General features: G+C 34.7%; 1 pseudogene; it reads right to left on the bottom strand.

The window, feature by feature from the left end:
• Window positions 1–1,346: 1,346 nt before the first annotated feature.
• Window positions 1,347–14,062, bottom strand: LOC134260816 (uncharacterized; annotated as a pseudogene).
• Window positions 14,063–15,122: the final 1,060 nt, after the last annotated feature.

Here is a 15,122-nt window from a genome sequence, read left to right as displayed (position 1 = left end):
ACTGACAATGTTGTAATCCTGAATTAACACGATTATATAAATTACATACATTGTAAATCCAACTTTTTAAAAATACATAATTATGTAGATCATTCACGGGAACATCTAGTCTCAATTTATTAAGTTGTTGATCTAAAACCTGTAAACGGCACAGGTGCTTGAGGACATAATCTGGCACTGAGGCTACCAAGATATAGTTAGTAATAAACTCAGTTACTAGTACCTTCTGTGCAAAATTGTGCAATTTGGGATACATTTGTTGATATCATTGAGGTAGCTGGAATTTTATATCGCTGATATCCACTGATATTGCTGATAAAAACAATCTCACAGCTTTTCCAGATGATTTGGCACTGAGGTTACAAAGGTATCGTTAGTAATAAACTCAGCTACAAGTACCTTCTGTGTAAAATTGTGCAATTGTTCAATATCAGTGGATATCTGCGATGTGAAAATCCAGCTACTTCAAGAATACCAACATTTGTCTCCTAAAAAGCATAATTTTACACGAAGGGTACTAGTGGCTGTGTTTATTACTAACGATATCTTGGTAACTTGAGTGTCAGATCACGTACGTAGGGATTTAACGTAGATGTTATTCTCAGTGTTACAAGAGATATTTGGTGCCAGTTGGAACATGGCTTCAGTTTTCTTAGTGTCTAATGTCAAGTCGAAGTTGTTAAAGCATTCAAAAACCCGTTCAGAATTGTTTGCATGACAGCCTTTGTTTACGCATTTAGGGCGCAATCGTCTGCAAACAGAAATTCTCACAGTCTTCCAATGTTGACCTTGGTTTTCGCTCTCAGACGTTGAGGATTGAAGACCCCCCCCATCCAGGAAGGTATTTTAAAAATACCTGTGAACATCAAGCTTAACAACGTTGGGACAAGAACACAGCCTTGCTTGACACCTCTTTGACCTCAGAGGAGCGGATTGGTTGCCATCATCAAGAACGTGGGCCTGCATGCCATCATGAGATTGACGCACCACGTTTATGAATCTTGTTGGACAGCCAAATTTCTCCATTATTAACCTGCTGGAATAGCATCGGCTCCAGGAGCTTTGCCTGCTTAGAATTACCATATTGCCTTCAGAGTTTCCATGGCAGAAGAAAGGTCTTGAATTAAGTGCTGTTTCTATTGGGATCTGCATGAGGTAGACTGTATCATTGCTGATTGATGATGGCCTGTTTAGGACCGATTTGAATGCTTTGCCCAGATGTCAAGAATACCAGGGTTGTCAGTAATGACTTTGGTTCCATCAGCTGATAGCAGTGGTGATGTATCAGCAGGCTGAGGTCCAAACAGCATATTTTAGCTTGGTATAAGCATTTGGAGTTGTTGGTGTCAGCATAAACCTTTATTCCTTTGGCCTTTTGGCTCAGCCGCCTGTATTTCATGATCCATTTTGAAAAGAGTAGCTGAACTGGCTGAGTCTTGTTTGAAAGGTTTTGCTTCAAGTATGTTCTTTTCTTCAAGCAGTTTGTCTATGGCCTCGCTGTTGTAATCACACCAGTCCTGATTTGCCTGCATTTCAGGACCTTATAAGTCAACACATACAGAGTGTATGTTTCTGAACACTGCCCAGTCCTGCTAAACATTGCCAGTGTTCAAAGGCAATAAAATGTTTTTCGTCCAAAAGCATAGCGACTTTCTGCTTGTTATATCATCCTTGTCAAGATTTTCAATGTTAAGTCGCTTCAGTGTTTCTTTCCTTGGGGGCGCCTAAGTGGTTGAACGAAGAAACTGTGTTTGCATCTGACAAGGCGGTGGTCTGTCCAGCTGTCAGCACCACACATCGACTTTTTCACTCGCACGTCATTACTTGTTTAAAAGGTTGCATAGTCAATGAGGTTCCAGTGTTATCAGTTGGAATGTGCAGTGTATTTAAGTACTAGTATATACTATATCTTAAAGTGACCTTGGACTACCCTATCCCCTAGAAAATGCTAAATTGGTAAGAAAAGTCTCAGAAGTGAAGTAGAGCGAAGTAATACCCACCCCCCTTCCACACGCGCGCGCACAAGCTGTTGTACTTAACGTTTAAGAAAGAAATTTACATTTTTTTTTAAATATCTAGGTTGGAATTTTTTCTTGACTTTTGTGCCCCCCCCCCCGGAAAAAAATCCTGGATCCGCGACTGTACATGTACAATGTTTTAAATTGTTGCCGGATTTCACAGAGTACTAAACACTTAACATGATTGTTTGTATATAACAGTTAAATTCAAAACTAGCTAGCTAAAGCAAACCTGAACATATTCCCTTAGGAAAATGTCATTAGTTGCTAAAAAAAAACCCCGAAATATAGTATTTTCGAGTTTGGGCAGTTTACCTTTATTTATTTTTTCTTCTTTTGCTTACTAAGTTTTTTCCAGGTTTGAAATGTTTTCTCTTTTTCAATTAGCCCCCCCCCCCTTCAATTTCTTCCAAAGTTGTTAGTTAATAAATTTTCAGAATGCCACGAAAATACATCTTAAAGAAAAAGAAACCAGACATTGCAGACATGAAAGGAGCAGTTTATGCAGTAACATCGGGCGATGTTTATTCGTAAAGCACGCTCTATAATACCGTCGAGGGGAAGTAAAAGAACCCTGGAAAGCCTGGGCGCAGACCACTTATACCGAAAGTAGAAAGTAAAATCGCCAGTGCACTGGCGGAGTCTGCCCGTCAAGGAATGGGAGTGTCCAGGCGGCAGTTACTTCGAAGGGTCAGTAAGTTAGCCCGGGAGATTAAACTGTAAGGGAAGGGCCTGAAAAGGAGTGGTTCGAGGGCTTCCAGAAATTCTAGCAATGCCACATGAATTTTTCACCTTTTCTAAAATAGTTTTTCTGCATGTATATTTCATAAGTTGGTCAAATAAAACGTATTACAGTATATTTGAACTTAATAACTTCAAAAATGACAAAGTTATGGGTAAGTGAACATTTGAAATATTTCTAACCAATTTTAAGCCGTATTTAGAAAAGGGAAAAAAAGTAACCAATGTCTGTAACTTTTTTATTTATGGATGTTTCTTCTTCAATTTTCAGGATTTGTTCATTAGATTGTAAGCTCAAAGAAAAAACTGATAAAGTATGATTTTACAGTCTATAAATGACATAATTCAGCTAATTAGCTGATGCTTTGTCACGAAAATTGTCCACTTATATTCCATTTTCCCTAAATCCGTCAATGGTACTTGAATCTTCTTTCTGAAATATTAATAAAACTTAATGTTAAACATTTTCCTTTTAATACACAACCTCTTTTCATATAATTAAAAGTGCAATGTTAATTAATTTCCTGTATGAAAAGTGCAATGCTAATTAATTTCTTGTAATTCTCAAAAGAAGTATAATAACATACATATATAAAACCATAGCAAAATTTTAATGAATAAAATTATTTTTTTAATACTTACCAAGTCAAGGTAATTCTAAAATTATGGAGGAAACCAGAAATGTGTCTATAGATATCTGCAACCATGGAAAAATAAGGGCCCCTACAAGTTAAAAAAATATTTATTTAATGCATGAAATAAGAATGAAATTTTAATACATGGATCAAATTTCATTAAGTATGCATTAAAAAAAATTTTTCCAAATAGAATTCTACTTTTTAAAAAATTAGATACCTCATTATTGACATAAAAATAATATATTAGAATTTTAAATCAAATGAAAAAATATATATATAAAGCTTATTATAGACATAATAATAAATTAGCCATATAAAAGAGAAGAGGGTACAGAAGACACTCTTTTTTGATGTAAATTTTCTCTTTCTGGAGATGTATATTATTTAAGAAATAAGGTATCATTTTTAAACATTTACGGGTTGGTCACATTCCATAAAGCCCTTCGGGCTTTATGGAATTTAATCTCGTACCAACCAGTATTTATAGCCTGATAGATGTTTTTAAATGATACCTTATTACTTATATTTACATTTGAGTTGCGTCAAGCGAAAAGGGACCTTCGTGACATAAACGTAATTACGTCACAATAGCGCTACAAAGACGTGACGTCTAGTCTGCGCGTTTGCCGATGAAAAAAAAAACTATACGATAAAGCAAAACAAAAATATATTTGCGTGATACATACTTTTTAAAAAATAGACACGCCTTAAACTGTCTTGAAAAAAAAATGTTCGATATCGTCAATTTATCGGTTTACTGGTAATTTTTGTTCAAAACATAATATAAACTCATTTATTTTTTTAATGTTTATGAATGGTTTAATTTATTCGCGAGCTGTACAAAATGTTTACCAACAAATCAACGTAGTGCATAGGCTCTGAAAACAATCGCGTCTTTTGCCTTTTTTGTTTTTGTTTTTTTTTATTATTTGGGGGGGGGGGGGGCACATGTAACACATTCCAGATTGTTTCTCCGTTAGACAAAAAGGCCCGAGAATTGGCAACTCAGTGCCCAAAGTTTGTCATCAGAGATTAAATATTCAAATCAAGTTGAATGATTCTAACATGGTTGCAATAGCATTTTGTCAATTAATATTGAGAAAAAAATATGAATGCAGCAGCTAAGAAACTTTTTTTATAGCCATATCATAAAGGATGAAGCGGCAAAAGCCTTACGGACTTCCGTATTTACTAAAATTAACACGTCATATCACCTTTGGCGCAACAAAGGTTTGAAAATTTAACTTTATGACACAATAAAATGTGAAGATGATAAACAGTGGTCATTTTCAAAATTATTTTTTGTCTTGTTTTCATTGCCTAAATTAATTGCAATAAATTAAAACTAAAAACGGTAACTTTTAAAAGGTAAGCTAATGTTGTTGAAGTCGAAAATTAAGAGCGAAATAGGTCATGTATCATTACTGGTCTTATTTCAGGCAAAAACAGTAGTTCCCGACAATAAATATGAGCGCATCTTGAGTTTATAATCTTACATAATATTGTAATTAAAAGGTTCGATTACCCCCCCCCCCCACCCCCACCCCCTGTTTTGTGCTCTTTTTTCAAACTTTGATAGTTCCGTATTCTTTCTCAATTATAGATTATATTTGCAGAGCATCAAGATAATCTGAGTTCTGGAAAGCTGTGCAATCCTTTTCAATTCACTCTGCGATTGTAAAAATTAATGCTTAATATTGACGAACTCTTAATTTTGTCTTTTGAGTTTTGCGGACTCCTTTTTGATCTCTGTAAAAAACCTTAAATTATTAAGCCCCTTCTTACAAATGAAGCTGCTTTCTATACTTGTCTGTTTACTGCATATGCTTTAATTTTCTTCAATCAAGTATAAAAAAAAAATTGACAATTTTATTTTAAGAATTACCCACCCTATCATATCCTGACTCTAAGAAAAAAAGTTTGATCAGTGAATGAAGTACCGGATCACCGACCCTCCTTCTAAAAAAATGTTCATATGTTTGATCAGTGAATGAAGTACCGGATCATTGTCTTTTTTCAAACTTTGATAGTTCCGTATTCTTTCTCAATTATAGATTATATTTGCAGAGCATCAAGATAATCTGAGTTCTGGAAAGCTGTGCAACCCTTTTCAATTCACTCTGCGATTGTAAAAATTAATGCTTATATTTACGAACTCTTAATTTTGTCTTTTGAGTTTTGTGGACTCCTTTTTGATCTCTGTAAAAAACCTTAAATTATTAAGCCCCTTCTTACAAATGAAGCTGCTTTCTATACTTGTCTGTTTACTGCATATGATTTAATTTTCTTCAATCAAGAATAAAAAAAAATTGACAATTTTATTTTAAGAATTGCCCACCCTATCATATCCTGACTCTAAGAAAAAAAGTTAGGATTTTTTTTTAATCATAACTGGTACGTTTTGTGAATAATATCCTAAAATCCTCAGTTATTTCTTACTTTGATTTATTTATGATTTTTTTTTTGGGGGGGGGGTATGGTATGGCGTACACATCACTCGGAGCTCCTCGGATGGAGTGTAGCGGAGTAAGCCGAGATTAGCGACTGTGCACATTATGCATAATGAAATCTATCTATCATAAAAACAAAACGCAAAAAATTGAAACTTTTGCTTACAATCACATGCTGGGAATAAATTTATAGAAATTTCTACGGATGACAGCGTTAATATTGTATATGTATAATGTTTTGAATTTCAGGGGTGGGGCCGATTTCACTCCATCTAAACATATATTTTCTTGTTCTCATTGACACTGAATTTAACTGTTTATTTAATTTACAATATGTAACAGTGCATAAACTTGTTAATTCAAGTATGTCTAAATTGTACATCTGTAAGTTAGACTGTCATCCGGGACCCTTGACATGGTCAAACAAATATTGCGTGAAACAACACACCAACTCGTGAATAGGTGACACATAAGAAATTATACATTATCCATTGTACTATATTCTGAAAGTCAAATTTAACGTCAGACTTTGAAGTGATTGTGTTGCATCAAGACTATAGATATATACGTAACCTAGGCATTTTTATCGGTATTTTTTAGTGCAGAACATATTAAATTCCTTATTTTTTTTTTTTTAAATGAGAATAAAAAACACACTGTACAACACACAATATTTACCTACTTACCTTTATCAAATGTACAAAAACTTTATTTCTTTCACTGTTACTAGTATATACATCTAGTTAAGTGACAATTGTGCCACAAGACTGATGGTAAATTTAGATTTCGCTTTGATGTTACTGTGGTATATTTGCCAGAAGAATCATTTTTTTTTTAGGTCAAGTCCACCTAGAGTATAGCTATAACTTAAATTGATATTATGTGTAAACCGCATATTTAATTTAATTTTAGCATCTTAAATCATTGCCATACAGGGGCAAGTAACATCGTTTGGGGGGGGGGGGGGTATTCTATTTTGAATTGAGAGATTTTCCACATTTCAGTACAATTTCTAATTGAAATAAAACTAAGGGAAATCATTTTTGAAAGAAGTGTTAAATAATTGATAGGCAAACAAATTACAATGCCTGAAGGTTGCAGCCCATCCACCCCCTAAATTTAGTTCAGAGAAGTACCATAAAAAATACATTTACTGGTAATGGTTTGTTTTCGGGGAGGTTGGTTTGTTGATTATACCGGAAAAGAAAACTAATTATAATTCTCTAACTGGGATCAATCCTTAATACCTTACTCATGAACAGTGATGTCTGATATTCTTTTTACCCCATTGCGAGCAATCGTAGTAACTCGGTCAATTTCGTCAACAATAGATAATTTCTCTTAGAAAATGGCCGTGTTGTTACGAATACCTTGCGAGATGATTTCAGAGTAGGAACATTTTTGGTTTTTTATGCTCAGCGATCTGTCGCAGATCAAGGATCCTTTCAAATAATAATTTCCAGTGGTTGAAGCATGATTATGTTGATGATGTAGAAAAAAGGGTGAGATGATGACGTTAAATATACTCCTTGAAAATTAACTACTTACTTTATTATTTCAATATACATGTACATTTAGATGGTTTTTCCATCAACGACCTTTAAGTTATCACTATTTTACAACGTATACGATCTTAAAAATGATAATATTTGGAGAAATATATATTTAAAAAATTCTAAAATATATCTATAGAAAAAATAATTTCTAATAAATACAAAACGTAATCACGTTGCACGATCCAATTATCAATGACGTTATGTGACGTTACTCAACGTTTTACAGCGTTATCATGTTAGAATTGCATTATTTTTATCTGGATTTTATATTAGAATTTAGGAGGTGTATAATAAAATATTTGGTATCAAAATATTCAGAAAGAGTAGCTCTTTCAGAAACGGCAAAAAACCGATTTTCGAACATTTGGTCACGATGGTCCCTTTTCGCTTGACGCAACTCATTTGTGACTTCTTCATACTTTATATTTGCCTGATTGTGACTTTTAACGTGTGAAATGCGTTATTTTTCAAACCCAACGGCATGTATTTTATCCACTGAACGCGCGTCGACCCTTTATGACGTCACAGAGAAATTACGTCGAACGTTTGTATTTATACAGTTATAGACACGCATTGCTTTCAGTAGTGTTATATAAAGGAAAACATTTGCAAATGTAAATATAGATTTTTAGTAATAGAAACTTTGTCATCTGAGGAAATATGCTATAAAAACTCACTACCTGTGAGGACATGCAATAATAAAACAAATGTAAAACACTGAAAGTTTTTAACTGACGATCCTTACACATAAAAAAGGGACTTGACATTGCCATATACATGTATATCTAAAAAAAGTCTATAAAATCCTCATAAACGTTCAATAAAAAAGTAAATATGTACATCTTAATCTGTTAATCATGTAGTGCCTGTTGCACTATGAAAAGACAATTTTTAGTTCCAGTTTTCTGTAATCATCTAACAAGTTATAAGCATAAATAGCTTCATCATTTTCATATTTGATGTTGTACCATGTTGGAATACCGGGTACAACTCCTTGGACTTTTCCTTTGTACTTTTGTTTGTCTGCGAATGTATGTTCTACTAGTTTTCCAACGAGAGGGGGTGCATCTGAATATTTTATTTCATTAGTGTGAATACTTGCTGCAGATGCTATTAAAAGCAAAATATTTTTCTTGAAGTCCTGGACAGATAGTTTTTCATATTTACCATCAGGTTTCTTTCTTGATAAGTTAAATATTTTGTTATCCTTGTGCTTCTGTTTCAAGACATTCTTTCGGAATTTCAGTTGTGCTTGTAAAGCATTAATCAATTCCTTCTCGTCCTTTATTCTCTCCATGCCTTCTTCTACTTGTTGTTCACTCTGCCACAGTCCATAATAACAAACATCGTTGGTCATCTCTTCTGCTCTTCTTATTCTCTCCTTCTCCAGCCTCTCCAGTTTCATCTGTTTCCTTCTCTGCGCTTCTAATCTTTTATTTTCAATCTCTTTTAACCGGTCTTTAAAAAGTTTCCTAATTTCTCTTCCTCCTTTCCTGGAACTCTCAATGATTTTCTCTCTTTTATCTGGTGGTAACTTTCTCAACCATTCACTCATTTTGTTGAAGGCATACATAAGATAAGCTTCATTCGCAAGTACGGATGCATTTGGACGAAAAGAGAGGAGATGATCTAACTGTCCGAAAATAAACTCAGCTAGGAAGTTTGTTGTGTTTCATCACCGAGCTTGTTTGTTTCCAGACTGTGGCTGAAGTTTCCCAGAATTGTCCCTCCGGTATATGTTCAGGTATTATTCTTTTTAACAATTCCTTGATAGCTCTGAAAAGAGTCTGTAAAAGTGGAAGATAAATTGGGTCAAGCTTGTCATCTTCTTGTATAAGTTTACTTAAAACTTTGTCGTTTTCATCCACAGGAGTTGGGAAAGGCATTGAGCTTCCATGAAGAAAGTCATAAGCAACATCTTCCTCTGCTGAAGTTGTATACAGGTATTGAACAAGGGTCTGGTAGTTGATATTCATGTCAAAAATATGTCCCGGACTCTCGATGAGTCGCCATAATGGAGCGGTCACAAATTTTGACAGCAAACCAAGTATTCTTTCACCAGCAAGGTACAAGGGTTCTTTGGAATCATATTTGACTGCTTTCAATAAATCATTTGTCGTACCGTGTACATTACTTAGAAAATGGTGGATATCTTCATGGTGGTAAAACACAGATTGTCCAATCATAAAAATCATGTTGAATCGGTTATGTTTAAACCTTTGAATGTAATTTTTAGCCGGGCTTATTGCTCAAAGAGCAATGGCCGGCTTATGTCATCCTGTTCAAGACAGGATGTCAACCCCATAGTCGCCATTTTAAAGTTGCGTGTAAAAATATAGTTCTTACTCTCAACCGCTTCTGAGATAATACAAACGCTAAATAAAGCAACATAAATAAAACTAAGTTTTATCTAAATAAATAAACATTAGTAGTAATGACTTTGAAAACTTCAGTCTTAAGTCAAAGAACATAGTTTATTAGCGTAAGGATTTCTGATAATCCGTGTTATCGTAGTTCTCTACACTAACGAGGAAAAACAGCTGAGGGAACCAGACAGGCCTGTTTGTTTACATTCAGCCGTAGTACCAGATTAATTTTGATTCTGACAAAATCGGACCGTTGTATTTGGATCGAAAAACTCACTTTCAGTGTCTTATAATTTATATTGCTAGTTTTAAAATATCTTTTTCACCAGAATTTTTTAATCTGATATTCTTGTTATTTATCTGTTTTAAATACAATATAAACGTACGATCCATGTAAGAAATTCATTTTACTCTATAAATGAGCCCGGCTCTCTGTACTTCTGAGTACTTTGATTCTTTTCTCCTTTGGAATTTAAGTATGTTTTCCATGGAAGAAAACGCCATTTTTTTTTCATCCTCTTCCATCGCCAACGCTTCGCTGCTTGTTCTCAAGAGATGGAGTGCCACTTTCTGCCTTGTGGTACCGTTGCAATTCTGGCTTTTCTGCAGACCCGATCAATTTTCCATCTAAATATTCTATTTCAAATTTCTTTATGGCAACTTCACAAACATCAGCTATGCCTATAAGCAGATGTAATCCACAGTAAAAATTATTAATTTGACTACACAATTGTTGTTCACTGTCAGTAAGACTGTTGAAATTTAGCTGTATTTCTTGGAAGATTTCATTCTTGTTTTGCTGCAACAATTTATTTTAAAAAAATTTCCGTACTGGCTCCATTTGACATCGTGTTATGGATGTTTGTTAATAACTCCATTCCAACAGTAGATCTCACTTGTTCTTCTTGCTCCTCCTGCATTTTACAATATGAGTCTATATCTCCCAGTATTTCTTTTAATGTGTCTGGCCACTCTTATTGACCATTTCCCTTTGGCCTAGTAGGTAAGAATTTCTGTCCATGTCAGTAATGAGATATGTTTGATAAGTATGCCCATACTTGCGAGTTTCATCTGTGTAAAGAGTAGTATTGGATTTTGAGGCAGCCACTGCTCCCAAGTGCTTCTGGGATATTGCGAGTTTTCTATCATTAAAGTTATCTACACCTGAGCGTGAAGGAATTTATTAGGTATTTTCCCACATAAACCTGCTACCTCTTTGATGACTGGTCCAACATTTCTAGATGCAACTTTTAAGTTAGTCAAATTCATTGCACACTCAACAAGTTCTGGAGTAAATTTGTTCTGTTCAGGATCAAAAAGATACAAGTCCGCATCATTCTGTAGAAGTCCTTGTAAATAGTCATTTGATATTGAAAGTTTCTTAAGTTCTTCATCTAAATGATTTTTTCTGCTTATTGCAACATCATATTTCTCTTCTAATTGGTTCACAGTACTTTTAAGTTTCTCAACTGTATATTCTGTTGCTTCCAGTTTCTTGGAAATGAATCGAACTTTTCTGTTCAAATCTACCAGTGAACTTAAATGTTGTTTGTTTCTAATCTTTGCTTTCTCTAGTAATTTATTTTTTGAAACTAGTTCCTTCTCCATTTTGATAACAGTTTTTTTACTTTGATCTTCCTTTGCCATCTTTGCTTTACTGACTTCCATTCGCTTCTCTTTCCTTTCTAGTTTTCTTTTTACCTGCTTGTTTTTTTTTATGTCAATTCAATTACCTTTGTTTGTCTTTCCTGTAGTTTCTCTGTGAGGGAACTTAATTTAACCTCAGCCTTTTCTTCGCTTTCTTTAGACTGTGCAGACCTTTGTGCAGACATCCTCATATTGTCCATGTATACTGGAATCTCAAATTCTTCTTTTCTAAACTGTTCTCGTAAATTATCCCTTTTCTTTTTATCCGCACCAACCACTCTGTGTATTTTGGATAGACACGCTTCTACATTTACATTTTCTATTCCAGCAATTTTTTTCAAGTTTGCGCACAATTTCCATGTATTCCATTTGTTTGGATTTTCCAAAATTGAATATTTCTATAACAGCACCTTTGGTAATTTTATGAGAAAATTGGACACTAGGTTCCAAAAATATCGAAGAAAGGTCCAGTCCTATATCTTTGCAATAAGACATTTTAAAATTTATAGTAAATGTTCGAACTTAGTCCCAATACAGTTCCAAACATATGCGTTTGTGTTTTTTTTTCATTTACATTTACAACTTCCACTAAAGTGTCTTCATCAAAAATTATACAACTTGTATTTGTAGCAAAGGAGCCTGTAAAAACTGTTTGAGTTGACTTGCCTTTTTTGTAGATTTTCTCCTTTTGAACAGGCTTTGAGATTGTTCAATGTCCGAGTCGAAGTTTGGTGTTGTACGATTTTCAAAAATATATTTGCAAGTCATACATATTTCAAGGAAATTCACCTTCCATTTAAAATACATAATTGTCATTTTTTTATGTTTCTACGATAAAATTGTTTCAACATATCAAACTTGTCTCTTCCTTGGCTTTGCCGCTGGCTCACTTGGCTTTTTGGGGCTTGACAGTTATTGAACTTGGGGAGCTTGTGTCTTGACTATATGTGAAATCTTGTGTGGATCCCGATGGACCCTGAGTTGCATCCAAATCAAGTGACCCCTGCAGAAAGCCAACAAATTGCTTAATACATGTATGCAACACATGGAATACTTTACACATGTATCTTTTTTATTCAATAAATCAAAACCATTTACTACATGCTAATATGTGTAGTACTAGTATTTGTAAACATGATATTTAAAATATAAAATCAGAATAATCATACTGGAGTATATGCTGAATAATTAACTACAAAGATATCTATAGTATAGAACAAATATTTAATTTTTTAAAACTACCTGTGAGTCAGTCTCACTCTCTGTATCTGTAAACAGCAGTTGGGAATATTCGTCCACCAATAAAAATTAATTTTGAAATTGACTTCTATTGTGATAGATTCATTTACAAAGTAGAGTATAATTGCTTAGCTGCCTTGAATTACTGAAGTTAGTAAAAATATTTCTATTTCCACTTCTGTAACACTTAACAATTGTTTGCAGTCGTTGATTGACACATATTTTGTTGTTTTCAGCGTTAAACTACAAGGATGGAGTTATCGTTCTTGGAACTTCCGTGCCTGCACGAAAAAGCGTCGTTTCCCAACTATTACGCTTCATTCTATGACAAACTTGTTTTCATATGTTCACTTAGGTATGTAAACAACACTTTGATGTGCATTACGTTTGCGTATTTACCTTACAAGTACAATAAAAACATCGATAAAAAAATTCAGAGCGAATTTGTACTTACTTCTTGACAAAGCCCAGGAAAAATTTTGCCAAATACGTCACACAGAAAGGATTTCCCCCTAAAAATAGCTGGCACATTCGCACGCCTCTGGCGTTTTCATAGGAAAAAACCCCGTAATGTAAACGATGTAAACTGAGGTTAGGATTGTGCCATTTTCTTATTTACGATCTATAGCGCCGCCTAGCGAACTTTCGCATTGCTACCAGAAACGCAACCCAAAAATTGCTGTTAGGAAGGTAGCTGCAGAACTGTAGCTGTCTGCTTGATAAATTTCGGATAGATAAAGCAGAGAACTACAGATCCATGCGTTGTAAAAAACCTTCAGTTTACGCCGACGATTTTTTGTCGCTCATTTCGGGTATTTTTCTTATATTTTATACTTTCCCCAGCTTTGGAAATGGTATTTAATAATTAATCATACATTTAACTTCAACCTCTGATAATTTACTTACTTTTCAATGCTAACAAATGTCTGTTTGTGATTACGGACGTCGAAATGGACCTCTTTTAAAACCAACATTACAAAACTATATACATGACTGTTTCGGACCATTAAAAGGTAAATAAAGTATCAAAAATAAGAGTTAAACATGTGATACCATTCTAAAAGCCAGAGAATGCTTAAACTACAAGAAATAAATACTTAAAGTAGCGACAAAAAAAATCGTCGGCGTAAATCGAAGGTTTTTACAACGCATGGAGCTGTAGCTCTCTCTTATTGTGTAAGTAAAAACTCCACGCTCCCTTTGCGGTTTTAATACCAGTCAGCACCAACATGAACGAAGTGGCATTTCCAGGTTTATGGTTGGATGACCCACGAGATTGGAGAGCTGTGGTTCACAGAAGTCTTTTTGAAAGAATGCGGCGAGGCTAGACCACAGCTCCTCATTCTGGACGGCAATTCCTCCGGTGAAGGCCTTGCGATCCTTGAGGTTGACATACAAAATGTACATATTGATTCCTCCTCACACCACTGCCTGTTCTGAGTTTCTGACTGAAAGCATTCTTCACTCTGTCAACAAGTGGTCTTTTTTCGCAATGCATGGACTTCAACCGTGACTGAGAAAAACATCTGCAGTCGCTGTGGCCTCCGATCCTGTGGCGTTTATCCTTTCAATCCAAGTGCTGTTGATCCACAGTTGCTGAAACCCTCAAAGCCATCCGATGCAGCAGTGCCTACGATACCTTTTCTACTTCTAATCATGTAATCGATACGGTTCCTGCTACGATTGAATCTCAACCACATATACACCCTTCTGTTTTCTCTGTTCCTAATTTATCACCTGCAACCACGAGCAATTTTCCATCTTTGGATCTCTCCCTTGCACCAAACAATCCAGAATGTCAAGAGGAGTTGACACCTATTTTTGCAATTGGTTCTGACGCAGAGGTGCTTGCACCTTCCCTACCATGTTTTTCTCTAGCTGTCCACCTGATGATCCAGAGATACTTCCGAGTCTCATCCCTTAGAAAAACTAGAGGTACGTGTATCTTCTGAGTCCCTATCTTCACCTCTAGCAGAGGACATTAAAACTGCTGAAGTGCCGTCAAATTCTGGGATTCTGCGATAAGTGAGCTTTTCTTTTTACCTCCTCCTCCATTAACTATCGAAAAATCGATAAATTCTAAAATAACAAGATCATCTCACAGGCTCCTCACATCTGCAGAAGTGATCACTGCTAAGCAGCAACAACAAACGAAGAAGGAAATGGCAGAAATTAAAAAAAAAAAGAGACAGTGGAAAGAGCGCAAAATCAAGAAATAATTTTTGATTGTATAAAGACAGTCTTTTTCAAAATTAAATGAAGCATAGTTAATTTATTTTTTTTAATCAAATTTAATTTAAACGTTTATTGATATCATATATTTTATCATTCCGTTGTTGGTGCGTTAATGTATAAATATCGGAATTGGTCAAAACAGTCGTGATTATTCTTGGCAAAGATTCAATCAATATTACTAGTAATACTTTCATCTTCTCCTTACTTTACATTTACATGTATTAGCAGATTT

The sequence above is a fragment of the Saccostrea cucullata genome, unplaced genomic scaffold (genome assembly GCF_032062105.1).
Source record: "Saccostrea cucullata isolate Sc308-1 unplaced genomic scaffold, CSIRO_AGI_Scuc_v1 ctg1554, whole genome shotgun sequence".
Lineage (NCBI taxonomy): Eukaryota > Metazoa > Mollusca > Bivalvia > Ostreida > Ostreidae > Saccostrea > Saccostrea cuccullata.
The sequence above is the reverse complement of the archived record's forward strand: the minus strand, read 5'-3'. Positions and strand labels throughout refer to the sequence as shown.